This window comes from Ranitomeya imitator, chromosome 4 (assembly GCF_032444005.1).
Source record: "Ranitomeya imitator isolate aRanImi1 chromosome 4, aRanImi1.pri, whole genome shotgun sequence".
Classification (NCBI taxonomy): Eukaryota; Metazoa; Chordata; class Amphibia; order Anura; family Dendrobatidae; genus Ranitomeya; species Ranitomeya imitator.
The window spans coordinates 90,113,723-90,139,678 of record NC_091285.1 but is presented as its reverse complement, the minus strand read 5'-3'; the positions used below and the strand labels follow the sequence as shown (position 1 = coordinate 90,139,678).

At 39.3% G+C, this 25,956-nt stretch overlaps 19 non-coding genes across 19 annotated transcripts; all 19 read right to left on the bottom strand.

Moving 5' to 3' along the window:
* Nucleotides 1–3,291: 3,291 nt before the first annotated feature.
* Nucleotides 3,292–3,373, bottom strand: TRNAL-UAG (transfer RNA leucine (anticodon UAG)). Its single transcript has one exon. It is a non-coding gene; the product is annotated as a tRNA-Leu (tRNA).
* Nucleotides 3,374–6,338: 2,965 nt separating this feature from the next.
* On the bottom strand, nt 6,339–6,420 carry TRNAL-AAG (transfer RNA leucine (anticodon AAG)). The gene has a single exon. It is a non-coding gene; the product is annotated as a tRNA-Leu (tRNA).
* A 246-nt stretch (nt 6,421–6,666) lies between these two features.
* TRNAL-UAG (transfer RNA leucine (anticodon UAG)) lies at nt 6,667–6,748 on the bottom strand. The gene has a single exon. It is a non-coding gene; the product is annotated as a tRNA-Leu (tRNA).
* Nucleotides 6,749–7,147: 399 nt separating this feature from the next.
* On the bottom strand, nt 7,148–7,229 carry TRNAL-AAG (transfer RNA leucine (anticodon AAG)). Its single transcript has one exon. It is a non-coding gene; the product is annotated as a tRNA-Leu (tRNA).
* Nucleotides 7,230–7,468: 239 nt separating this feature from the next.
* Nucleotides 7,469–7,550, bottom strand: TRNAL-UAG (transfer RNA leucine (anticodon UAG)). Its single transcript has one exon. It is a non-coding gene; the product is annotated as a tRNA-Leu (tRNA).
* A 399-nt stretch (nt 7,551–7,949) lies between these two features.
* On the bottom strand, nt 7,950–8,031 carry TRNAL-AAG (transfer RNA leucine (anticodon AAG)). The gene has a single exon. It is a non-coding gene; the product is annotated as a tRNA-Leu (tRNA).
* A 239-nt stretch (nt 8,032–8,270) lies between these two features.
* On the bottom strand, nt 8,271–8,352 carry TRNAL-UAG (transfer RNA leucine (anticodon UAG)). Its single transcript has one exon. It is a non-coding gene; the product is annotated as a tRNA-Leu (tRNA).
* A 2,965-nt stretch (nt 8,353–11,317) lies between these two features.
* On the bottom strand, nt 11,318–11,399 carry TRNAL-AAG (transfer RNA leucine (anticodon AAG)). The gene has a single exon. It is a non-coding gene; the product is annotated as a tRNA-Leu (tRNA).
* Nucleotides 11,400–11,645: 246 nt separating this feature from the next.
* TRNAL-UAG (transfer RNA leucine (anticodon UAG)) lies at nt 11,646–11,727 on the bottom strand. The gene has a single exon. It is a non-coding gene; the product is annotated as a tRNA-Leu (tRNA).
* A 399-nt stretch (nt 11,728–12,126) lies between these two features.
* TRNAL-AAG (transfer RNA leucine (anticodon AAG)) lies at nt 12,127–12,208 on the bottom strand. Its single transcript has one exon. It is a non-coding gene; the product is annotated as a tRNA-Leu (tRNA).
* A 239-nt stretch (nt 12,209–12,447) lies between these two features.
* On the bottom strand, nt 12,448–12,529 carry TRNAL-UAG (transfer RNA leucine (anticodon UAG)). Its single transcript has one exon. It is a non-coding gene; the product is annotated as a tRNA-Leu (tRNA).
* A 399-nt stretch (nt 12,530–12,928) lies between these two features.
* TRNAL-AAG (transfer RNA leucine (anticodon AAG)) lies at nt 12,929–13,010 on the bottom strand. Its single transcript has one exon. It is a non-coding gene; the product is annotated as a tRNA-Leu (tRNA).
* A 239-nt stretch (nt 13,011–13,249) lies between these two features.
* Nucleotides 13,250–13,331, bottom strand: TRNAL-UAG (transfer RNA leucine (anticodon UAG)). The gene has a single exon. It is a non-coding gene; the product is annotated as a tRNA-Leu (tRNA).
* A 2,965-nt stretch (nt 13,332–16,296) lies between these two features.
* TRNAL-AAG (transfer RNA leucine (anticodon AAG)) lies at nt 16,297–16,378 on the bottom strand. The gene has a single exon. It is a non-coding gene; the product is annotated as a tRNA-Leu (tRNA).
* Nucleotides 16,379–16,617: 239 nt separating this feature from the next.
* TRNAL-UAG (transfer RNA leucine (anticodon UAG)) lies at nt 16,618–16,699 on the bottom strand. The gene has a single exon. It is a non-coding gene; the product is annotated as a tRNA-Leu (tRNA).
* Nucleotides 16,700–19,183: 2,484 nt separating this feature from the next.
* TRNAL-AAG (transfer RNA leucine (anticodon AAG)) lies at nt 19,184–19,265 on the bottom strand. Its single transcript has one exon. It is a non-coding gene; the product is annotated as a tRNA-Leu (tRNA).
* A 399-nt stretch (nt 19,266–19,664) lies between these two features.
* On the bottom strand, nt 19,665–19,746 carry TRNAL-AAG (transfer RNA leucine (anticodon AAG)). The gene has a single exon. It is a non-coding gene; the product is annotated as a tRNA-Leu (tRNA).
* A 239-nt stretch (nt 19,747–19,985) lies between these two features.
* Nucleotides 19,986–20,067, bottom strand: TRNAL-UAG (transfer RNA leucine (anticodon UAG)). The gene has a single exon. It is a non-coding gene; the product is annotated as a tRNA-Leu (tRNA).
* A 3,293-nt stretch (nt 20,068–23,360) lies between these two features.
* Nucleotides 23,361–23,442, bottom strand: TRNAL-UAG (transfer RNA leucine (anticodon UAG)). The gene has a single exon. It is a non-coding gene; the product is annotated as a tRNA-Leu (tRNA).
* Nucleotides 23,443–25,956: the final 2,514 nt, after the last annotated feature.

Genomic DNA, 25,956 nt, shown 5'->3' with positions numbered 1-25,956 from the left:
CAACATCAAATATCCATAATGTCCTTCAAGTCCACCAGAAGTCCACAATAAGCCCAAGGAAATAAACAGATCTGGAGGTGCTTTCCAGTAATCCCGCACCTGATAAACGAAACAATAGTCCTTCCACGAGTCCAACAGAACAGATTCGGGGGCACCTCCAGATAATCCTTGTGCCAGCTAACAAAGCAATGGTCCACATGAGTCCAAGGGATCCCAAAACAATCTCACGAACGACGAGATATGTCCTCAGCTCAAGTCTCATCCCGTACGCTTCCGCAGTCACAGATGGACGTGGGGTCTTGCCTCAGCTAAGAATCCCCACTCCTTCCCCTTTAAGGATCAACTCACATCTGATCTCAAAAATAAGAATGGATTATCTGAGCTCCTGGGATCCGCCCATGAAGGGGGGTAGGGGTCACACCTTCTATTCAATGGTTGGGTCCACCTGAAGATTCTAGACTGGTCGGCTCCTCTTAGTCTATCAAGTATGTACATATGACTAGCCACCTGCTGTGAGAAAGAATGGCTATTCTTCACTAGTGGTGTTGACAAACCTTAATTACATTATAGCTTAGGGCTGCAAGTATTGGGGGAAGGAGACATATTGTTACAGGTGAACTCCCAGCACAAGAAAATACATAAATTACAGCTAATAGAAACCAGAGAACAGTTACATACATCAAATGGCATATTATTCAAATACAGGACAGGGCAAAAGTACATATCATGACAGACATGTCTCTAAATATTAGGAAAAAAACAATAATTCTATCAACTGTTTTTATCTTAACCAGAAAGAAAACACTTAAGCAAATACAAGAGAAGATTAAAACACATGTAAGTTTGTATGTTAGTAAAATCATAAGAGTAAGTTCAAAACAATTTTCAAGCACATATCATACTGGCAGCAGTGGGATGAAAGCACATGCAAATTTTGTCTGTTTTCATAATTATAAGAATAAGATAATGATCTGGTAGAAGGTTTACACAGTAAAATATCGATATTTGCAGATGATACAAAACTATGTAAAGCAGTTAATACAAGAGAAGATAGTATTCTGCTACAGATGGATCTGGATAAGTTGGAAGCTTGGGCTGAAAGGTGGCAGATGAGGTTTAACAATGATAAATGTAAGGTTATACACATGGGAAGAGGGAATCAATATCACCATTACACACTGAACGGGAAACCACTGGGTAAATCTGACAGGGAGAAGGACTTGGGGATCCTAGTTAATGATAAACTTACCTGGAGCAGCCAGTGCCAGGCAGCAGCTGCCAAGGCAAACAGGATCATGGGGTGCATTAAAAGAGGTCTGGATACACATGATGAGAGCATTATACTGCCTCTGTACAAATCCCTAGTTAGACCGCACATGGAGTACTGTGTCCAGTTTTGGGCACCGGTGCTCAGGAAGGATATAATGGAACTAGAGAGAGTACAAAGGAGGGCAACAAAATTAATAAAGGGGATGGGAGAACTACAATACCCAGATAGATTAGCGAAATTAGGATTATTTAGTCTAGAAAAAAGACGACTGAGGGGCGATCTAATAACCATGTATAAGTATATAAGGGGACAATACAAATATCTTGCTGAGGATCTGTTTATATCAAGGAAGGTGACGGGCACAAGGGGGCATTCTTTGCGTCTGGAGGAGAGAAGGTTTTTCCACCAACATAGAAGAGGATTCTTTACTGTTAGGGCAGTGAGAATCTGGAATTGCTTGCCTGAGGAGGTGGTGATGGCAAACTCAGTCGAGGGGTTCAAGAGAGGCCTGGATGTCTTCCTGGAGCAGAACAATATTGTATCATACAATTATTAGGTTCTGTAGAAGGACGTAGATCTGGGTATTTATTATGATGGAATATAGGCTGAACTGGATGGACAAATGTCTTTTTTCGGCCTTACTAACTATGTTACTATGTTACTATGTAAGATCAAAAGATTTTCAAGAACTCATACTGCTGAGTCATACTCAGCATGATTAAGTAGGCTTCCTTAGAGTAAGTGAAGTACATTTGACAACATTTAAAATTAGTGCATGTTGGAAAAAGGGCATGTCTCTAAACATTAGGAAAAACCAATGATTCTATCAACGGTCTTTATCTTAACTGAAAACCGAAAAATCATACAAATACAAAAGAAGATTAGATCACATGCTAATTTGCATGTTAGCAAAATCATAAGAATAAGTACAAAAACATTTCAAGACCTCATAATACTGGCAGCAGTGGGATTAAAGCATATGCTAATTTTGTATGTTAGCATAGTTATAAGAATAAGATAAAAAGGTTTTAAGGAACTCTTACTACTGGCAGCAGTGGGATTTGAACCTACAGGTCTGTTGTAAAATGGTTAAGTCTCTAAACAATAGGAAAAACCAATGATTCTATCAACTGTCTTTTCCTAAGCAGAAATCCACACACTCATGCAAATACAAAATCATAAGAATTAGATCAAAAGGTTCTGAAGACCTACTGGCAGCAGTGGGATTTGAACCAACGCCTCTGAAGAGACTGGAGCCTTAATCCAGTGCCTTAGACCGCTCGGCCATGCTACCTTTAGCAGCATGATTTTTAAGATTCCTTATCTTAACTGAAAACCACTAAATTATACAAATACAAAAGATTAAATCACATGTTAATTTGCATGTTAGCAAAATCATAAGAATAAGTACAAAAACATTTCAAGACCGCATAATACTGGCAGCAGTGGGATTAAAGCATATGTTAATTTTGTATGTTAGCGTATGTATAAGAATAAGATAAAAAGGTTTTAAGGAACTCTTACTACTGGCAGCAGTGGGATTTAAACCTACAGGTCTGTTGTAAAATGGTTAAGTCTCTAAACAATAGGAAAAAACAATGATTCTATCAACTGTCTTTTCCTAAACAGAAACCCACACACTCATGCAAATACAAAATCATTTGAATTAGATCAAAATGTTCTGAAGACATACTGGCAGCAGTGGGATTTGAACCCACGCCTCTGGAGAGACTGGAGCCTTAATCCAGCGCCTTAGACCGCTCGGCCATGCTACCTTAATATACTACATGAAAAAAGCTTCCTTAGAGTAAGTTTAGTGAATTTTCCTACATTTTAACTTCTTCAAGGTGGAAAATGGATAGGTCTCTAAGCAAAAAGGAAAAAGCAATGATTCTATCTACTGTCTTTTGCAAAACAGCAAAGCATGGACTCATACAAATACAAAATAATAAAACACATGCTAATTTTTCTATTAGCAAAATCATAAATATAAGCTAAAAAGTTTCAAAGTAGAAATACACTGGCAGCAGTGGGATTTGAACCCACGCCTCCAAAGAGACTGGAGCCTAAGTCCAGCGCCTTAGACCACTCGGCCATGCTACCTTTAACAGCATGATTTTTACGATTCCTTATCTTAACTGAAAACCGCAAAATTATACAAATACAAAAGATTAAATCACATGTTAATTTGCATGTTAGCAAAATCATAAGAATAAGTACAAAAACATTTCAAGACCGCATAATACTGGCAGCAGTGGGATTAAAGCATATGCTAATTTTGTATGTTAGCATAATTATAAGAATAAGATAACAAGGTTTAACATAGCATAATGTTCTAGAATAGTCTGTTTAATCGCCGCATACTCACAGTTCCCCCGAGGGTCCATAGCTCTATAGGCTTCAGCAGCTCCACCCTCTAAGAACCCCACAAGATGTCGAACTCGCTCCCTTTCCGGGACTTCCATTAATCAACACTGATGCTCAAAGTCCTGGAAGAAGCCCTCAATGTCGCCTGCAGCCTCATTAAAGGGCTTAAAGTCTTTGTGGGACACTCTGGGGAGTTCCCTCATGGTGGGTGCTGAGGTTACAGTCTGTCTGGAGCTTCTAGCTGCTTCCAAAGCGATCTGCTCCAGCAATGCCATCTCCTGAGCTCTGTGAATGGCCTTCCTCTTATCGTCTATGGTGGCCTCTTCTCCCAGAAATGCCAACTCCTCCTCGTACCACACAACCCACTGACTTTTTTGGGTATTTACCTCCGGCTGCAGTCTTTCCTCCATTTGCTGTGAGGATCCTTCCTCAGTGTCATCTTGCAGGCGAACTCCTTCCAAAGCCTCAATTAGCTGCTCCTTGGAGAGTCCTTTAAAACGGACTCCTACTTCATGGGCCTTTGTTTGTAGGTTCATCGCAGTCCAGCTCTTGTACTCTGCGGTGCTGGTTCCCAATGTTGATGGGCCTTTGTCCTCCATTCCTTCTGCTCTGATCCCACTGCTGCCAACCAGTTTGTGACGGGGTGTACAGCAGAGCAGGAAGGGACAACAGGCCGAGGGATGATCCAATGAGATTTATTAAAGCAGGGAGCATACAACATCAAATATCCATAATGTCCTTCAAGTCCACCAGAAGTCCACAATAAGCCCAAGGAAATAAACAGATCTGGAGGTGCTTTCCAGTAATCCCGCACCTGATAAACGAAACAATAGTCCTTCCACGAGTCCAACAGAACAGATTCGGGGGCACCTCCAGATAATCCTTGTGCCAGCTAACAAAGCAATGGTCCACATGAGTCCAAGGGATCCCAAAACAATCTCACGAACGACGAGATATGTCCTCAGCTCAAGTCTCATCCCGTACGCTTCCGCAGTCACAGATGGACGTGGGGTCTTGCCTCAGCTAAGAATCCCCACTCCTTCCCCTTTAAGGATCAACTCACATCTGATCTCAAAAATAAGAATGTATTATCTGAGCTCCTGGGATCCGCCCATGAAGGGGGGTAGGGGTCACACCTTCTATTCAATGGTTGGGTCCACCTGAAGATTCTAGACTGGTCGGCTCCTCTTAGTCTATCAAGTATGTACATATGACTAGCCACCTGCTGTGAGAAAGAATGGCTATTCTTCACTAGTGGTGTTGACAAACCTTAATTACATTATAGCTTAGGGCTGCAAGTATTGGGGGAAGGAGACATATTGTTACAGGTGAACTCCCTGCACAAGAAAATACATAAATTACAGCTAATAGAAACCAGAGAACAGTTACATACATCAAATGGCATATTATTCAAATACAGGACAGGGCAAAAGTACATATCATGACAGACATGTCTCTAAATATTAGGAAAAAAACAATAATTCTATCAACTGTTTTTATCTTAACCAGAAAGAAAACACTTAAGCAAATACAAAAGAAGATTAAAACACATGTAAGTTTGTATGTTAGTAAAATCATAAGAGTAAGTTCAAAACAATTTTCAAGCACATATCATACTGGCAGCAGTGGGATGAAAGCACATGCAAATTTTGTCTGTTTTCATAATTATAAGAATAAGATCAAAAGATTTTCAAGAACTCATACTGCTGAGTCATACTCAGCATGATTAAGTAGGCTTCCTTAGAGTAAGTGAAGTACATTTGACAACATTTAAAATTAGTGCATGTTGGAAAAAGGGCATGTCTCTAAACATTAGGAAAAACCAATGATTCTATCAACGGTCTTTATCTTAACCGAAAACCGAAAAATCATACAAATACAAAAGAAGATTAGATCACATGCTAATTTGCATGTTAGCAAAATCATAAGAATAAGTACAAAAACATTTCAAGACCTCATAATACTGGCAGCAGTGGGATTAAAGCATATGCTAATTTTGTATGTTAGCATAGTTATAAGAATAAGATAAAAAGGTTTTAAGGAACTCTTACTACTGGCAGCAGTGGGATTTGAACCTACAGGTCTGTTGTAAAATGGTTAAGTCTCTAAACAATAGGAAAAACCAATGATTCTATCAACTGTCTTTTCCTAAACAGAAATCCACACACTCATGCAAATACAAAATCATAAGAATTAGATCAAAAGGTTCTGAAGACCTACTGGCAGCAGTGGGATTTGAACCCACGCCTCTGAAGATACTGGAGCCTTAATCCAGCGCCTTAGACCACTCGGCCATGCTACCTTTAGCAGCATGACTTTTAAGATTCCTTATCTTAACTGAAAACCACAAAATTATACAAATACAAAAGATTAAATCACATGTTAATTTGCATGTTAGCAAAATCATAAGAATAAGTACAAAAACATTTCAAGACCGCATAATACTGGCAGCAGTGGGATTAAAGCATATGCTAATTTTGTATATTAGCGTATGTATAAGAATAAGATAAAAAGGTTTTAAGGAACTCTTACTACTGGCAGCAGTGGGATTTAAACCTACAGGTCTGTTGTAAAATGGTTAAGTCTCTAAACAATAGGAAAAAACAATGATTCTATCAACTGTCTTTTCCTAAACAGAAACCCACACACTCATGCAAATACAAAATCATTTGAATTAGATCAAAATGTTCTGAAGACCTACTGGCAGCAGTGGGATTTGAACCCACGCCTCTGAAGAGACTGGAGCCTTAATCCAGCGCCTTAGACCACTCGGCCATGCTACCTTAATATACTACATGAAAAAAGCTTCCTTAGAGTAAGTTTAGTGAATTTTCCTACATTTTAACTTCTTCAAGGTGGAAAATGGATAGGTCTCTAAGCAAAAAGGAAAAAGCAATGATTCTATCTACTGTCTTTTGCAAAACAGCAAAGCATGGACTCATACAAATACAAAATAATAAAACACATGCTAATTTTTCTATTAGCAAAATCATAAATATAAGCTAAAAAGTTTCAAAGTAAAAATACACTGGCAGCAGTGGGATTTGAACCCACGCCTCCAAAGAGACTGGAGCCTAAATCCAGCGCCTTAGACCACTCGGCCATGCTACCTTTAACAGCATGATTTTTACGATTCCTTATCTTAACTGAAAACCGCAAAATTATACAAATACAAAAGATTAAATCACATGTTAATTTGCATGTTAGCAAAATCATAAGAATAAGTACAAAAACATTTCAAGACCGCATAATACTGGCAGCAGTGGGATTAAAGCATATGCTAATTTTGTATATTAGCGTATGTATAAGAATAAGATAAAAAGGTTTTAAGGAACTCTTACTACTGGCAGCAGTGGGATTTAAACCTACAGGTCTGTTGTAAAATGGTTAAGTCTCTAAACAATAGGAAAAAACAATGATTCTATCAACTGTCTTTTCCTAAACAGAAACCCACACACTCATGCAAATACAAAATCATTTGAATTAGATCAAAATGTTCTAAAGACCTACTGGCAGCAGTGGGATTTGAACCCACGCCTCTGAAGAGACTGGAGCCTTAATCCAGCGCCTTAGACCGCTCGGCCATGCTACCCTAATATACTACATAAAAAAAGCTTCCTTAGAGTAAGTTTAGTGAATTTTCCTACATTTTAACTTCTTCAAGGTGGAAAATGGATAGGTCTCTAAGCAAAAAGCAATGATTCTATCTACTGTCTTTTGCAAAACAGCAAAGCATGGACTCATACAAATACAAAATAATAAAACACATGCTAATTTTTCTATTAGCAAAATCATAAATATAAGCTAAAAAGTTTCAAAGTAGAAATACACTGGCAGCAGTGGGATTTGAACCCACGCCTCCAAAGAGACTGGAGCCTAAGTCCAGCGCCTTAGACCACTCGGCCATGCTACCTTTAACAGCATGATTTTTACGATTCCTTATCTTAACTGAAAACCGCAAAATTATACAAATACAAAAGATTAAATCACATGTTAATTTGCATGTTAGCAAAATCATAAGAATAAGTACAAAAACATTTCAAGACCGCATAATACTGGCAGCAGTGGGATTAAAGCATATGCTAATTTTGTATATTAGCGTATGTATAAGAATAAGATAAAAAGGTTTTAAGGAACTCTTACTACTGGCAGCAGTGGGATTTAAACCTACAGGTCTGTTGTAAAATGGTTAAGTCTCTAAACAATAGGAAAAAACAATGATTCTATCAACTGTCTTTTCCTAAACAGAAACCCACACACTCATGCAAATACAAAATCATTTGAATTAGATCAAAATGTTCTAAAGACCTACTGGCAGCAGTGGGATTTGAACCCACGCCTCTGAAGAGACTGGAGCCTTAATCCAGCGCCTTAGACCGCTCGGCCATGCTACCCTAATATACTACATAAAAAAAGCTTCCTTAGAGTAAGTTTAGTGAATTTTCCTAGATTTTAACTTCTTCAAGGTGGAAAATGGATAGGTCTCTAAGCAAAAAGCAATGATTCTATCTACTGTCTTTTGCAAAACAGCAAAGCATGGACTCATACAAATACAAAATAATAAAACACATGCTAATTTTTCTATTAGCAAAATCATAAATATAAGCTAAAAAGTTTCAAAGTAGAAATACACTGGCAGCAGTGGGATTTGAACCCACGCCTCCAAAGAGACTGGAGCCTAAGTCCAGCGCCTTAGACCACTCGGCCATGCTACCTTTAACAGCATGATTTTTACGATTCCTTATCTTAACTGAAAACCGCAAAATTATACAAATACAAAAGATTAAATCACATGTTAATTTGCATGTTAGCAAAATCATAAGAATAAGTACAAAAACATTTCAAGACCGCATAATACTGGCAGCAGTGGGATTAAAGCATATGCTAATTTTGTATGTTAGCATAATTATAAGAATAAGATAACAAGGTTTAACATAGCATAATGTTCTAGAATAGTCTGTTTAATCGCCGCATACTCACAGTTCCCCCGAGGGTCCATAGCTCTATAGGCTTCAGCAGCTCCACCCTCTAAGAACCCCACAAGATGTCGAACTCGCTCCCTTTCCGGGACTTCCATTAATCAACACTGATGCTCAAAGTCCTGGAAGAAGCCCTCAATGTCGCCTGCAGCCTCATTAAAGGGCTTAAAGTCTTTGTGGGACACTCTGGGGAGTTCCCTCATGGTGGGTGCTGAGGTTACAGTCTGTCTGGAGCTTCTAGCTGCTTCCAAAGCGATCTGCTCCAGCAATGCCATCTCCTGAGCTCTGTGAATGGCCTTCCTCTTATCGTCTATGGTGGCCTCTTCTCCCAGAAATGCCAACTCCTCCTCGTACCACACAACCCACTGACTTTTTTGGGTATTTACCTCCGGCTGCAGTCTTTCCTCCATTTGCTGTGAGGATCCTTCCTCAGTGTCATCTTGCAGGCGAACTCCTTCCAAAGCCTCAATTAGCTGCTCCTTGGAGAGTCCTTTAAAACGGACTCCTACTTCATGGGCCTTTGTTTGTAGGTTCATCGCAGTCCAGCTCTTGTACTCTGCGGTGCTGGTTCCCAATGTTGATGGGCCTTTGTCCTCCATTCCTTCTGCTCTGATCCCACTGCTGCCAACCAGTTTGTGACGGGGTGTACAGCAGAGCAGGAAGGGACAACAGGCCGAGGGATGATCCAATGAGATTTATTAAAGCAGGGAGCATACAACATCAAATATCCATAATGTCCTTCAAGTCCACCAGAAGTCCACAATAAGCCCAAGGAAATAAACAGATCTGGAGGTGCTTTCCAGTAATCCCGCACCTGATAAACGAAACAATAGTCCTTCCACGAGTCCAACAGAACAGATTCGGGGGCACCTCCAGATAATCCTTGTGCCAGCTAACAAAGCAATGGTCCACATGAGTCCAAGGGATCCCAAAACAATCTCACGAACGACGAGATATGTCCTCAGCTCAAGTCTCATCCCGTACGCTTCCGCAGTCACAGATGGACGTGGGGTCTTGCCTCAGCTAAGAATCCCCACTCCTTCCCCTTTAAGGATCAACTCACATCTGATCTCAAAAATAAGAATGTATTATCTGAGCTCCTGGGATCCGCCCATGAAGGGGGGTAGGGGTCACACCTTCTATTCAATGGTTGGGTCCACCTGAAGATTCTAGACTGGTCGGCTCCTCTTAGTCTATCAAGTATGTACATATGACTAGCCACCTGCTGTGAGAAAGAATGGCTATTCTTCACTAGTGGTGTTGACAAACCTTAATTACATTATAGCTTAGGGCTGCAAGTATTGGGGGAAGGAGACATATTGTTACAGGTGAACTCCCTGCACAAGAAAATACATAAATTACAGCTAATAGAAACCAGAGAACAGTTACATACATCAAATGGCATATTATTCAAATACAGGACAGGGCAAAAGTACATATCATGACAGACATGTCTCTAAATATTAGGAAAAAAACAATAATTCTATCAACTGTTTTTATCTTAACCAGAAAGAAAACACTTAAGCAAATACAAAAGAAGATTAAAACACATGTAAGTTTGTATGTTAGTAAAATCATAAGAGTAAGTTCAAAACAATTTTCAAGCACATATCATACTGGCAGCAGTGGGATGAAAGCACATGCAAATTTTGTCTGTTTTCATAATTATAAGAATAAGATCAAAAGATTTTCAAGAACTCATACTGCTGAGTCATACTCAGCATGATTAAGTAGGCTTCCTTAGAGTAAGTGAAGTACATTTGACAACATTTAAAATTAGTGCATGTTGGAAAAAGGGCATGTCTCTAAACATTAGGAAAAACCAATGATTCTATCAACGGTCTTTATCTTAACCGAAAACCGAAAAATCATACAAATACAAAAGAAGATTAGATCACATGCTAATTTGCATGTTAGCAAAATCATAAGAATAAGTACAAAAACATTTCAAGACCTCATAATACTGGCAGCAGTGGGATTAAAGCATATGCTAATTTTGTATGTTAGCATAGTTATAAGAATAAGATAAAAAGGTTTTAAGGAACTCTTACTACTGGCAGCAGTGGGATTTGAACCTACAGGTCTGTTGTAAAATGGTTAAGTCTCTAAACAATAGGAAAAACCAATGATTCTATCAACTGTCTTTTCCTAAACAGAAATCCACACACTCATGCAAATACAAAATCATAAGAATTAGATCAAAAGGTTCTGAAGACCTACTGGCAGCAGTGGGATTTGAACCCACGCCTCTGAAGATACTGGAGCCTTAATCCAGCGCCTTAGACCACTCGGCCATGCTACCTTTAGCAGCATGACTTTTAAGATTCCTTATCTTAACTGAAAACCACAAAATAATACAAATACAAAAGATTAAATCACATGTTAATTTGCATGTTAGCAAAATCATAAGAATAAGTACAAAAACATTTCAAGACCGCATAATACTGGCAGCAGTGGGATTAAAGCATATGCTAATTTTGTATATTAGCGTATGTATAAGAATAAGATAAAAAGGTTTTAAGGAACTCTTACTACTGGCAGCAGTGGGATTTAAACCTACAGGTCTGTTGTAAAATGGTTAAGTCTCTAAACAATAGGAAAAAACAATGATTCTATCAACTGTCTTTTCCTAAACAGAAACCCACACACTCATGCAAATACAAAATCATTTGAATTAGATCAAAATGTTCTGAAGACCTACTGGCAGCAGTGGGATTTGAACCCACGCCTCTGAAGAGACTGGAGCCTTAATCCAGCGCCTTAGACCACTCGGCCATGCTACCTTAATATACTACATGAAAAAAGCTTCCTTAGAGTAAGTTTAGTGAATTTTCCTACATTTTAACTTCTTCAAGGTGGAAAATGGATAGGTCTCTAAGCAAAAAGGAAAAAGCAATGATTCTATCTACTGTCTTTTGCAAAACAGCAAAGCATGGACTCATACAAATACAAAATAATAAAACACATGCTAATTTTTCTATTAGCAAAATCATAAATATAAGCTAAAAAGTTTCAAAGTAAAAATACACTGGCAGCAGTGGGATTTGAACCCACGCCTCCAAAGAGACTGGAGCCTAAATCCAGCGCCTTAGACCACTCGGCCATGCTACCTTTAACAGCATGATTTTTACGATTCCTTATCTTAACTGAAAACCGCAAAATTATACAAATACAAAAGATTAAATCACATGTTAATTTGCATGTTAGCAAAATCATAAGAATAAGTACAAAAACATTTCAAGACCGCATAATACTGGCAGCAGTGGGATTAAAGCATATGCTAATTTTGTATATTAGCGTATGTATAAGAATAAGATAAAAAGGTTTTAAGGAACTCTTACTACTGGCAGCAGTGGGATTTAAACCTACAGGTCTGTTGTAAAATGGTTAAGTCTCTAAACAATAGGAAAAAACAATGATTCTATCAACTGTCTTTTCCTAAACAGAAACCCACACACTCATGCAAATACAAAATCATTTGAATTAGATCAAAATGTTCTAAAGACCTACTGGCAGCAGTGGGATTTGAACCCACGCCTCTGAAGAGACTGGAGCCTTAATCCAGCGCCTTAGACCGCTCGGCCATGCTACCCTAATATACTACATAAAAAAAGCTTCCTTAGAGTAAGTTTAGTGAATTTTCCTACATTTTAACTTCTTCAAGGTGGAAAATGGATAGGTCTCTAAGCAAAAAGCAATGATTCTATCTACTGTCTTTTGCAAAACAGCAAAGCATGGACTCATACAAATACAAAATAATAAAACACATGCTAATTTTTCTATTAGCAAAATCATAAATATAAGCTAAAAAGTTTCAAAGTAGAAATACACTGGCAGCAGTGGGATTTGAACCCACGCCTCCAAAGAGACTGGAGCCTAAGTCCAGCGCCTTAGACCACTCGGCCATGCTACCTTTAACAGCATGATTTTTACGATTCCTTATCTTAACTGAAAACCGCAAAATTATACAAATACAAAAGATTAAATCACATGTTAATTTGCATGTTAGCAAAATCATAAGAATAAGTACAAAAACATTTCAAGACCGCATAATACTGGCAGCAGTGGGATTAAAGCATATGCTAATTTTGTATATTAGCGTATGTATAAGAATAAGATAAAAAGGTTTTAAGGAACTCTTACTACTGGCAGCAGTGGGATTTAAACCTACAGGTCTGTTGTAAAATGGTTAAGTCTCTAAACAATAGGAAAAAACAATGATTCTATCAACTGTCTTTTCCTAAACAGAAACCCACACACTCATGCAAATACAAAATCATTTGAATTAGATCAAAATGTTCTAAAGACCTACTGGCAGCAGTGGGATTTGAACCCACGCCTCTGAAGAGACTGGAGCCTTAATCCAGCGCCTTAGACCGCTCGGCCATGCTACCCTAATATACTACATAAAAAAAGCTTCCGTAGAGTAAGTTTAGTGAATTTTCCTAGATTTTAACTTCTTCAAGGTGGAAAATGGATAGGTCTCTAAGCAAAAAGCAATGATTCTATCTACTGTCTTTTGCAAAACAGCAAAGCATGGACTCATACAAATACAAAATAATAAAACACATGCTAATTTTTCTATTAGCAAAATCATAAATATAAGCTAAAAAGTTTCAAAGTAGAAATACACTGGCAGCAGTGGGATTTGAACCCACGCCTCCAAAGAGACTGGAGCCTAAGTCCAGCGCCTTAGACCACTCGGCCATGCTACCTTTAACAGCATGATTTTTACGATTCCTTATCTTAACTGAAAACCGCAAAATTATACAAATACAAAAGATTAAATCACATGTTAATTTGCATGTTAGCAAAATCATAAGAATAAGTACAAAAACATTTCAAGACCGCATAATACTGGCAGCAGTGGGATTAAAGCATATGCTAATTTTGTATGTTAGCATAATTATAAGAATAAGATAACAAGGTTTAACATAGCATAATGTTCTAGAATAGTCTGTTTAATCGCCGCATACTCACAGTTCCCCCGAGGGTCCATAGCTCTATAGGCTTCAGCAGCTCCACCCTCTAAGAACCCCACAAGATGTCGAACTCGCTCCCTTTCCGGGACTTCCATTAATCAACACTGATGCTCAAAGTCCTGGAAGAAGCCCTCAATGTCGCCTGCAGCCTCATTAAAGGGCTTAAAGTCTTTGTGGGACACTCTGGGGAGTTCCCTCATGGTGGGTGCTGAGGTTACAGTCTGTCTGGAGCTTCTAGCTGCTTCCAAAGCGATCTGCTCCAGCAATGCCATCTCCTGAGCTCTGTGAATGGCCTTCCTCTTATCGTCTATGGTGGCCTCTTCTCCCAGAAATGCCAACTCCTCCTCGTACCACACAACCCACTGACTTTTTTGGGTATTTACCTCCGGCTGCAGTCTTTCCTCCATTTGCTGTGAGGATCCTTCCTCAGTGTCATCTTGCAGGCGAACTCCTTCCAAAGCCTCAATTAGCTGCTCCTTGGAGAGTCCTTTAAAACGGACTCCTACTTCATGGGCCTTTGTTTGTAGGTTCATCGCAGTCCAGCTCTTGTACTCTGCGGTGCTGGTTCCCAATGTTGATGGGCCTTTGTCCTCCATTCCTTCTGCTCTGATCCCACTGCTGCCAACCAGTTTGTGACGGGGTGTACAGCAGAGCAGGAAGGGACAACAGGCCGAGGGATGATCCAATGAGATTTATTAAAGCAGGGAGCATACAACATCAAATATCCATAATGTCCTTCAAGTCCACCAGAAGTCCACAATAAGCCCAAGGAAATAAACAGATCTGGAGGTGCTTTCCAGTAATCCCGCACCTGATAAACGAAACAATAGTCCTTCCACGAGTCCAACAGAACAGATTCGGGGGCACCTCCAGATAATCCTTGTGCCAGCTAACAAAGCAATGGTCCACATGAGTCCAAGGGATCCCAAAACAATCTCACGAACGACGAGATATGTCCTCAGCTCAAGTCTCATCCCGTACGCTTCCGCAGTCACAGATGGACGTGGGGTCTTGCCTCAGCTAAGAATCCCCACTCCTTCCCCTTTAAGGATCAACTCACATCTGATCTCAAAAATAAGAATGTATTATCTGAGCTCCTGGGATCCGCCCATGAAGGGGGGTAGGGGTCACACCTTCTATTCAATGGTTGGGTCCACCTGAAGATTCTAGACTGGTCGGCTCCTCTTAGTCTATCAAGTATGTACATATGACTAGCCACCTGCTGTGAGAAAGAATGGCTATTCTTCACTAGTGGTGTTGACAGACCTTAATTACATTATAGCTTAGGGCTGCAAGTATTGGGGGAAGGAGACATATTGTTACAGGTGAACTCCCTGCACAAGAAAATACATAAATTACAGCTAATAGAAACCAGAGAACCGTTACATACATCAAATGGCATATTATTCAAATACAGGACAGGGCAAAAGTACATATCATGACAGACATGTCTCTAAATATTAGGAAAAAAACAATAATTCTATCAACTGTTTTTATCTTAACCAGAAAGAAAACACTTAAGCAAATACAAAAGAAGATTAAAACACATGTAAGTTTGTATGTTAGTAAAATCATAAGAGTAAGTTCAAAACAATTTTCAAGCACATATCATACTGGCAGCAGTGGGATGAAAGCACATGCAAATTTTGTCTGTTTTCATAATTATAAGAATAAGATCAAAAGATTTTCAAGAACTCATACTGCTGAGTCATACTCAGCATGATTAAGTAGGCTTCCTTAGAGTAAGTGAAGTACATTTGACAACATTTAAAATTAGTGCATGTTGGAAAAAGGGCATGTCTCTAAACATTAGGAAAAACCAATGATTCTATCAACGGTCTTTATCTTAACCGAAAACCGAAAAATCATACAAATACAAAAGAAGATTAGATCACATGCTAATTTGCATGTTAGCAAAATCATAAGAATAAGTACAAAAACATTTCAAGACCTCATAATACTGGCAGCAGTGGGATTAAAGCATATGCTAATTTTGTATGTTAGCATAGTTATAAGAATAAGATAAAAAGGTTTTAAGGAACTCTTACTACTGGCAGCAGTGGGATTTGAACCTACAGGTCTGTTGTAAAATGGTTAAGTCTCTAAACAATAGGAAAAACCAATGATTCTATCAACTGTCTTTTCCTAAACAGAAATCCACACACTCATGCAAATACAAAATCATAAGAATTAGATCAAAAGGTTCTGAAGACCTACTGGCAGCAGTGGGATTTGAACCCACGCCTCTGAAGAGACTGGAGCCTTAATCCAGCGCCTTAGACCGCACGGCCATGCTACCTTTAGCAGCATGACTTTTAAGATTCCTTATCTTAACTGAAAACCACAAAATTATACAAATACAAAAGATTAAATCACATGTTAATTTGCATGTTAGCAAAATCATAAGAATAAGTACAAAAACATTTCAAGACCGCATAATACTGGCAGCAGTGGGATTAAAGCATATGCTAATTTTGTATATTAGCCTATGTATAAGAATAAGATAAAAAGGTTTTAAGGAACTCTTACTACTGGCAGCAGTGGGATTTAAACCTACAGGTCTGTTGTAAAATGGTTAAGTCTCTAAACAATAGGAAAAAACAATGATTCTATCAACTGTCTTTTCCTAAACAGAAACCCACACACTCATGCAAATACAAAATCATTTGAATTAGATCAAAATGTTCTAAAGACCTACTGGCAGCAGTGGGATTTGAACCCACGCCTCTGAAGAGACTGGAGCCTTAATCCAGCGCCTTAGACCACTCGGCCATGCTACCCTAATATACTACATAAAAAAAGCTTCCTTAGAGTAAGTTTAGTGAATTTTCCTACATTTTAACTTCTTCAAGGTGGAAAATGGATAGGTCTCTAAGCAAAAAGCAATGATTCTATCTACTGTCTTTTGCAAGACAGCAAAGCATGGACTCATACAAATACAAAATAATAAAACACATGCTAATTTTTCTATTAGCAAAATCATAAATATAAGCTAAAAAGTTTCAAAGTAGAAATACACTGGCAGCAGTGGGATTTGAACCCACGCCTCCAAAGAGACTGGAGCCTAAGTCCAGCGCCTTAGACCACTCGGCCATGCTACCTTTAACAGCTTGATTTTTACGATTCCTTATCTTAACTGAAAACCGCAAAATTATACAAATACAAAAGATTAAATCACATGTTAATTTGCATGTTAGCAAAATCATAAGAATAAGTACAAAAACATTTCAAGACCGCATAATACTGGCAGCAGTGGGATTAAAGCATATGCTAATTTTGTATGTTAGCATAATTATAAGAATAAGATAACAAGGTTTAACATAGCATAATGTTCTAGAATAGTCTGTTTAATCGCCGCATACTCACAGTTCCCCCGAGGGTCCATAGCTCTATAGGCTTCAGCAGCTCCACCCTCTAAGAACCCCACAAGATGTCGAACTCGCTCCCTTTCCGGGACTTCCATTAATCAACACTGATGCTCAAAGTCCTGGAAGAAGCCCTCAATGTCGCCTGCAGCCTCATTAAAGGGCTTAAAGTCTTTGTGGGACACTCTGGGGAGTTCCCTCATGGTGGGTGCTGAGGTTACAGTCTGTCTGGAGCTTCTAGCTGCTTCCAAAGCGATCTGCTCCAGCAATGCCATCTCCTGAGCTCTGTGAATGGCCTTCCTCTTATCGTCTATGGTGGCCTCTTCTCCCAGAAATGCCAACTCCTCCTCGTACCACACAACCCACTGACTTTTTTGGGTATTTTCCTCCGGCTGCAGTCTTTCCTCCATTTGCTGTGAGGATCCTTCCTCAGTGTCATCTTGCAGGCGAACTCCTTCCAAAGCCTCAATTAGCTGCTCCTTGGAGAGTCCTTTAAAACGGACTCCTACTTCATGGGCCTTTGTTTGTAGGTTCATCGCAGTCCAGCTCTTGTACTCTGCGGTGCTGGTTCCCAATGTTGATGGGCCTTTGTCCTCCATTCCTTCTGCTCTGATCCCACTGCTGCCAACCAGTTTGTGACGGGGTGTACAGCAGAGCAGGAAGGGACAACAGGCCGAGGGATGATCCAATGAGATTTATTAAAGCAGGGAGCATACAACATCAAATATCCATAATGTCCTTCAAGTCCACCAGAAGTCCACAATAAGCCCAAGTAAATAAACAGATCTGGAGGTGCTTTCCAGTAATCCCGCACCCGATAAACGAAACAATAGTCCTTCCACGAGTCCAACAGAACAGATTCGGGGGCACCTCCAGATAATCCTTGTGCCAGCTAACAAAGCAATAGTCCACATGAGTCCAAGGGATCCCAAAACAATCTCACGAACGACGAGATATGTCCTCAGCTCAAGTCTCATCCCGTACGCTTCCGCAGTCACAGATGGACGTGGGGTCTTGCCTCAGCTAAGAATCCCCACTCCTTCCCCTTTAAGGATCAACTCACATCTGATCTCAAAAATAAGAATGGATTATCTGAGCTCCTGGGATCCGCCCATGAAGGGGGGTAGGGGTCACACCTTCTATTCAATGGTTGGGTCCACCTGAAGATTCTAGACTGGTCGGCTCCTCTTAGTCTATCTAGTATGTACATATGACTAGCCACCTGCTGTGAGAAAGAATGGCTATTCTTCACTAGTGGTGTTGACAAACCTTAATTACATTATAGCTTAGGGCTGAAAGTATTGGGGGAAGGAGACATATTGTTACAGGTGAACTCCCTGCACAAGAAAATACATAAATTACAGCTAATAGAAACCAGAGAACAGTTACATACATCAAATGGCATATTATTCAAATACAGAACAGGGCAAAAGTACATATCATGACAGACATGTCTCTAAATATTAGGAAAAAAACAATAATTCTATCAACTGTTTTTATCTTAACCAGAAAGAAAACACTTAAGCAAATACAAAAGAAGATTAAAACACATGTAAGTTTGTATGTTAGTAAAATCATAAGAGTAAGTTCAAAACAATTTTCAAGCACATATCATACTGGCAGCAGTGGGATGAAAGCACATGCAAATTTTGTCTGTTTTCATAATTATAAGAATAAGATCAAAAGATTTTCAAGAACTCATACTGCTGAGTCATACTCAGCATGATTAAGTAGGCTTCCTTAGAGTAAGTGAAGTACATTTGACAACATTTAAAATTAGTGCATGTTGGAAAAAGGGCATGTCTCTAAACATTAGGAAAAACCAATGATTCTATCAACGGTCTTTATCTTAACCGAAAACCGAAAAATCATACAAATACAAAAGAAGATTAGATCACATGCTAATTTGCATGTTAGCAAAATCATAAGAATAAGTACAAAAACATTTCAAGACCTCATAATACTGGCAGCAGTGGGATTAAAGCATATGCTAATTTTGTATGTTAGCATAGTTATAAGAATAAGATAAAAAGGTTTTAAGGAACTCTTACTACTGGCAGCAGTGGGATTTGAACCTACAGGTCTGTTGTAAAATGGTTAAGTCTCTAAACAATAGGAAAAACCAATGATTCTATCAACTGTCTTTTCCTAAACAGAAATCCACACACTCATGCAAATACAAAATCATAAGAATTAGATCAAAAGGTTCTGAAGACCTACTGGCAGCAGTGGGATTTGAACCCACGCCTCTGAAGAGACTGGAGCCTTAATCCAGCGCCTTAGACCGCTCGGCCATGCTACCTTTAGCAGCATGACTTTTAAGATTCCTTATCTTAACTGAAAACCACAAAATTATACAAATACAAAAGATTAAATCACATGTTAATTTGCATGTTAGCAAAATCATAAGAATAAGTACAAAAACATTTCAAGACCGCATAATACTGGCAGCAGTGGGATTAAACCATATGCTAATTTTGTATATTAGCGTATGTATAAGAATAAGATAAAAAGGTTTTAAGGAACTCTTACTACTGGCAGCAGTGGGATTTAAACCTACAGGTCTGTTGTAAAATGGTTAAGTCTCTAAACAATAGGAAAAAACAATGATTCTATCAACTGTCTTTTCCTAAACAGAAACCCACACACTCATGCAAATACAAAATCATTTGAATTAGATCAAAATGTTCTGAAGACCTACTGGCAGCAGTGGGATTTGAACCCACGCCTCTGAAGAGACTGGAGCCTTAATCCAGCGCCTTAGACCGCTCGGCCATGCTACCCTAATATACTACATAAAAACAGCTTCCTTAGAGTAAGTTTAGTGAATTTTCCTACATTTTAACTTCTTCAAGGTGGAAAATGGATAGGTCTCTAAGCAAAAAGCAATGATTCTATCTACTGTCTTTTGCAAAACAGCAAAGCATGGACTCATACAAATACAAAATAATAAAACACATGCTAATTTTTCTATTAGCAAAATCATAAATATAAGCTAAAAAGTTTCAAAGTAGAAATACACTGGCAGCAGTGGGATTTGAACCCACGCCTCCAAAGAGACTGGAGCCTAAGTCCAGCGCCTTAGACCACTCGGCCATGCTACCTTTAACAGCTTGATTTTTACGATTCCTTATCTTAACTGAAAACCGCAAAATTATACAAATACAAAAGATTAAATCACATGTTAATTTGCATGTTAGCAAAATCATAAGAATAAGTACAAAAACATTTCAAGACCGCATAATACTGGCAGCAGTGGGATTAAAGCATATGCTAATTTTGTATGTTAGCATAATTATAAGAATAAGATAACAAGGTTTAACATAGCATAATGTTCTAGAATAGTCTGTTTAATCGCCGCATACTCACAGTTCCCCCGAGGGTCCATAGCTCTATAGGCTTCAGCAGCTCCACCCTCTAAGAACCCCACAAGATGTCGAACTCGCTCCCTTTCCGGGACTTCAATTAATCAACACTGATGCTCAAAGTCCTGGAAGAAGCCCTCAATGTCGCCTGCAGCCTCATTAAAGGGCTTAAAGTCTTTGTGGGACACTCTGGGGAGTTCCCTCATGGTGGGTGCTGAGGTTACAGTCTGTCTGGAGCTTCTAGCTGCTTCCAAAGCGATCTGCTCCAGCAATGCCATCTCCTGAGCTCTGTGAATGGCCTTCCTCTTATCGTCTATGGTGGCCTCTTCTCCCAGAAATGCCAACTCCTCCTCGTACCACACAACCCACTGACTTTTTTGGGTATTTACCTCCGGCTGCAGTCTTTCCTCCATTTGCTGTGAGGATCCTTCCTCAGTGTCATCTTGCAGGCGAACTCCTTCCAAAGCCTCAATTAGCTGCTCCTTGGAGAGTCCTTTAAAACGGACTCCTACTTCATGGGCCTTTGTTTGTAGGTTCATCGCAGTCCAGCTCTTGTACTCTGCGGTGCTGGTTCCCAATGTTGATGGGCCTTTGTCCTCCATTCCTTCTGCTCTGATCCCACTGCTGCCAACCAGTTTGTGACGGGGTGTACAGCAGAGCAGGAAGGGACAACAGGCCGAGGGATGATCCAATGAGATTTATTAAAGCAGGGAGCATACAACATCAAATATCCATAATGTCCTTCAAGTCCACCAGAAGTCCACAATAAGCCCAAGTAAATAAACAGATCTGGAGGTGCTTTCCAGTAATCCCGCACCCGATAAACGAAACAATAGTCCTTCCACGAGTCCAACAGAACAGATTCGGGGGCACCTCCAGATAATCCTTGTGCCAGCTAACAAAGCAATAGTCCACATGAGTCCAAGGGATCCCAAAACAATCTCACGAACGACGAGATATGTCCTCAGCTCAAGTCTCATCCCGTACGCTTCCGCAGTCACAGATGGACGTGGGGTCTTGCCTCAGCTAAGAATCCCCACTCCTTCCCCTTTAAGGATCAACTCACATCTGATCTCAAAAATAAGAATGGATTATCTGAGCTCCTGGGATCCGCCCATGAAGGGGGGTAGGGGTCACACCTTCTATTCAATGGTTGGGTCCACCTGAAGATTCTAGACTGGTCGGCTCCTCTTAGTCTATCTAGTATGTACATATGACTAGCCACCTGCTGTGAGAAAGAATGGCTATTCTTCACTAGTGGTGTTGACAAACCTTAATTACATTATAGCTTAGGGCTGCAAGTATTGGGGGAAGGAGACATATTGTTACAGGTGAACTCCCAGCACAAGAAAATACATAAATTACAGCTAATAGAAACCAGAGAAAAGTTACATACATCAAATGGCATATTATTCAAATACAGGACAGGGCAAAAGTACATATCATGACAGACATGTCTCTAAATATTAGGAAAAAAACAATAATTCTATCAACTGTTTTTATCTTAACCAGAAAGAAAACACTTAAGCAAATACAAAAGAAGATTAAAACACATGTAAGTTTGTATGTTAGTAAAATCATAAGAGTAAGTTCAAAACAATTTTCAAGCACATATCATACTGGCAGCAGTGGGATGAAAGCACATGCAAATTTTGTCTGTTTTCATAATTATAAGAATAAGATCAAAAGATTTTCAAGAACTCATACTGCTGAGTCATACTCAGCATGATTAAGTAGGCTTCCTTAGAGTAAGTGAAGTACATTTGACAACATTTAAAATTAGTGCATGTTGGAAAAAGGGCATGTCTCTAAACATTAGGAAAAACCAATGATTCTATCAACGGTCTTTATCTTAACTGAAAACCGAAAAATCATACAAATACAAAAGAAGATTAGATCACATGCTAATTTGCATGTTAGCAAAATCATAAGAATAAGTACAAAAACATTTCAAGACCTCATAATACTGGCAGCAGTGGGATTAAAGCATATGCTAATTTTGTATGTTAGCATAGTTATAAGAATAAGATAAAAAGGTTTTAAGGAACTCTTACTACTGGCAGCAGTGGGATTTGAACCTACAGGTCTGTTGTCAAATGGTTAAGTCTCTAAACAATAGGAAAAACCAATGAATCTATCAACTGTCTTTTCCTAAACAGAAATCCACACACTCATGCAAATACAAAATCATAAGAATTAGATCAAAAGGTTCTGAAGACCTACTGGCAGCAGTGGGATTTGAACCAACGCCTCTGAAGAGACTGGAGCCTTAATCCAGCGCCTTAGACCGCTCGGCCATGCTACCTTTAGCAGCATGATTTTTAAGATTCCTTATCTTAACTGAAAACCACTAAATTATACAAATACAAAAGATTAAATCACATGTTAATTTGCATGTTAGCAAAATCATAAGAATAAGTACAAAAACATTTCAAGACCGCATAATACTGGCAGCAGTGGGATTAAAGCATATGTTAATTTTGTATGTTAGCGTATGTATAAGAATAAGATAAAAAGGTTTTAAGGAACTCTTACTACTGGCAGCAGTGGGATTTAAACCTGCAGGTCTGTTGTAAAATGGTTAAGTCTCTAAACAATAGGAAAAAACAATGATTCTATCAACTGTCTTTTCCTAAACAGAAACCCACACACTCATGCAAATACAAAATCATTTGAATTAGATCAAAATGTTCTGAAGACCTACTGGCAGCAGTGGGATTTGAACCCACGCCTCTGAAGAGACTGGAGCCTTAATCCAGCGCCTTAGAACGCTCGGCCATGCTACCTTAATATACTACATGAAAAAAGCTTCCTTAGAGTAAGTTTAGTGAATTTTCCTACATTTTAACTTTTTCAAGGTGGAAAATGGATAGGTCTCTAAGCAAAAAGGAAAAAGCAATGATTCTATCTACTGTCTTTTGCAAAACAGCAAAGCATGGACTCATACAAATACAAAATAATAAAACACATGCTAATTTTTCTATTAGCAAAATCATAAATATAAGCTAAAAAGTTTCAAAGTAGAAATACACTGGCAGCAGTGGGATTTGAACCCACGCCTCCAAAGAGACTGGAGCCTAAGTCCAGCGCCTTAGACCACTCGGCCATGCTACCTTTAACAGCATGAGTTTTACGATTCCTTATCTTAACTGAAAACCGCAAAATTATACAAATACAAAAGATTAAATCACATGTTAATTTGCATGTTAGCAAAATCATAAGAATAAGTACAAAAACATTTCAAGACCGCATAATACTGGCAGCAGTGGGATTAAAGCATATGCTAATTTTGTATGTTAGCATAATTATAAGAATAAGATAACAAGGTTTAACATAGCATAATGTTCTAGAATAGTCTGATTAATCGCCGCATACTCACAGTTCCCCCGAGGGTCCATAGCTCTATAGGCTTCAGCAGCTCCACCCTCTAAGAACCCCACAAGATGTCGAACTCGCTCCCTTTCCGGGACTTCCATTAATCAACACTGATGCTCAAAGTCTGGAAGAAGCCCTCAATGTCGCCTGCAGCCTCATTAAAGGGCTTAAAGTCTTTGTGGGACACTCTGGGGAGTTCCCTCATGGTGGGTGCTGAGGTTACAGTCTGTCTGGAGCTTCTAGCTGCTTCCAAAGCGATCTGCTCCAGCAATGCCATCTCCTGAGCTCTGTGAATGGCCTTCCTCTTATCGTCTATGGTGGCCTCTTCTCCCAGAAATGCCAACTCCTCCTCGTACCACACAACCCACTGACTTTTTTGGGTATTTACCTCCGGCTGCAGTCTTTCCTCCATTTGCTGTGAGGATCCTTCCTCAGTGTCATCTTGCAGGCGAACTCCTTCCAAAGCCTCAATTAGCTGCTCCTTGGAGAGTCCTTTAAAACGGACTCCTACTTCATGGGCCTTTGTTTGTAGGTTCATCGCAGTCCAGCTCTTGTACTCTGCGGTGCTGGTTCCCAATGTTGATGGGCCTTTGTCCTCCATTCCTTCTGCTCTGATCCCACTGCTGCCAACCAGTTTGTGACGGGGTGTACAGCAGAGCAGGAAGGGACAACAGGCCGAGGGATGATCCAATGAGATTTATTAAAGCAGGGAGCATACAACATCAAATATCCATAATGTCCTTCAAGTCCACCAGAAGTCCACAATAAGCCCAAGTAAATAAACAGATCTGGAGGTGCTTTCCAGTAATCCCGCACCCGATAAACGAAACAATAGTCCTTCCACGAGTCCAACAGAACAGATTCGGGGGCACCTCCCGATAATCCTTGTGCCAGCTAACAAAGCAATAGTCCACATGAGTCCAAGGGATGCCAAAACAATCTCACGAACGACGAGATATGTCCTCAGCTCAAGTCTCATCCCGTTCGCTTCCGCAGTCACAGATGGACGTGGGGTCTTGCCTCAGCTAAGAATCCCCACTCCTTCCCCTTTAAGGATCAACTCACATCTGATCTCAAAAATAAGAATGGATTGTCTGAGCTCCTGGGATCCGCCCATGAAGGGGGGTGGGGGTCACACCTTCTATTCAATGGTTGGGTCCACCTGAAGATTCTAGACTGGTCGGCTCCTCTTAGTCTATCTAGTATGTACATATGACTAGCCACCTGCTGTGAGAAGGAATGGCTATTCTTCACTAGTGGTGTTGACAAACCTTAATTACATTATAGCTTAGGGCTGCAAGTATTGGGGGAAGGAGACGTATTGTTACAGGTGAACTCCCAGCACAAGAAAATACATAAATTACAGCTAATAGAAACCAGAGAAAAGTTACATACATCAAATGGCATATTATTCAAATACAGGACAGGGCAAAAGTACATATCATGACAGACATGTCTCTAAATATTAGGAAAAAAACAATAATTCTATCAACTGTTTTTATCTTAACCAGAAAGAAAACACTTAAGCAAATACAAAAGAAGATTAAAACACATGTAAGTTTGTATGTTAGTAAAATCATAAGAGTACGTTCAAAACAATTTTCAAGCACTTATCATACTGGCAGCAGTGGGATGAAAGCACATGCAAATTTTGTCTGTTTTCATAATTATGAGAATAAGATCAAAAGATTTTCAAGAACTCATACTGCTGAGTCATACTCAGCATGATTAAGTAGGCTTCCTTAGAGTAAGTGAAGTACATTTGACAACATTTAAAATTAGTGCATGTTGGAAAAAGGGCATGTCTCTAAACATTAGGAAAAACCAATGATTCTATGAACGGTCTTTATCTTAACCGAAAACCGAAAAATCATACAAATACAAAAGAAGATTAGATCACATGCTAATTTTCATGTTAGCAAAATCATAAGAATAAGTACAAAAACATTTCAAGACCTCATAATACTGGCAGCAGTGGGATTAAAGCATATACTAATTTTGTATGTTAGCATAGTTATAAGAATAAGATAAAAAGGTTTTAAGGAACTCTTACTACTGGCAGCAGTGGGATTTGAACCTACAGGTCTGTTGTAAATTGGTTAAGTCTCTAAACAATAGGTAAAACCAATGATTCTATCAACTGTCTTTTCCTAAACAGAAATCCACACACTCATGCAAATACAAAATCATAAGAATTAGATCAAAAGGTTCTGAAGACCTACTGGCAGCAGTAGGATTTGAACCCACGCCTCT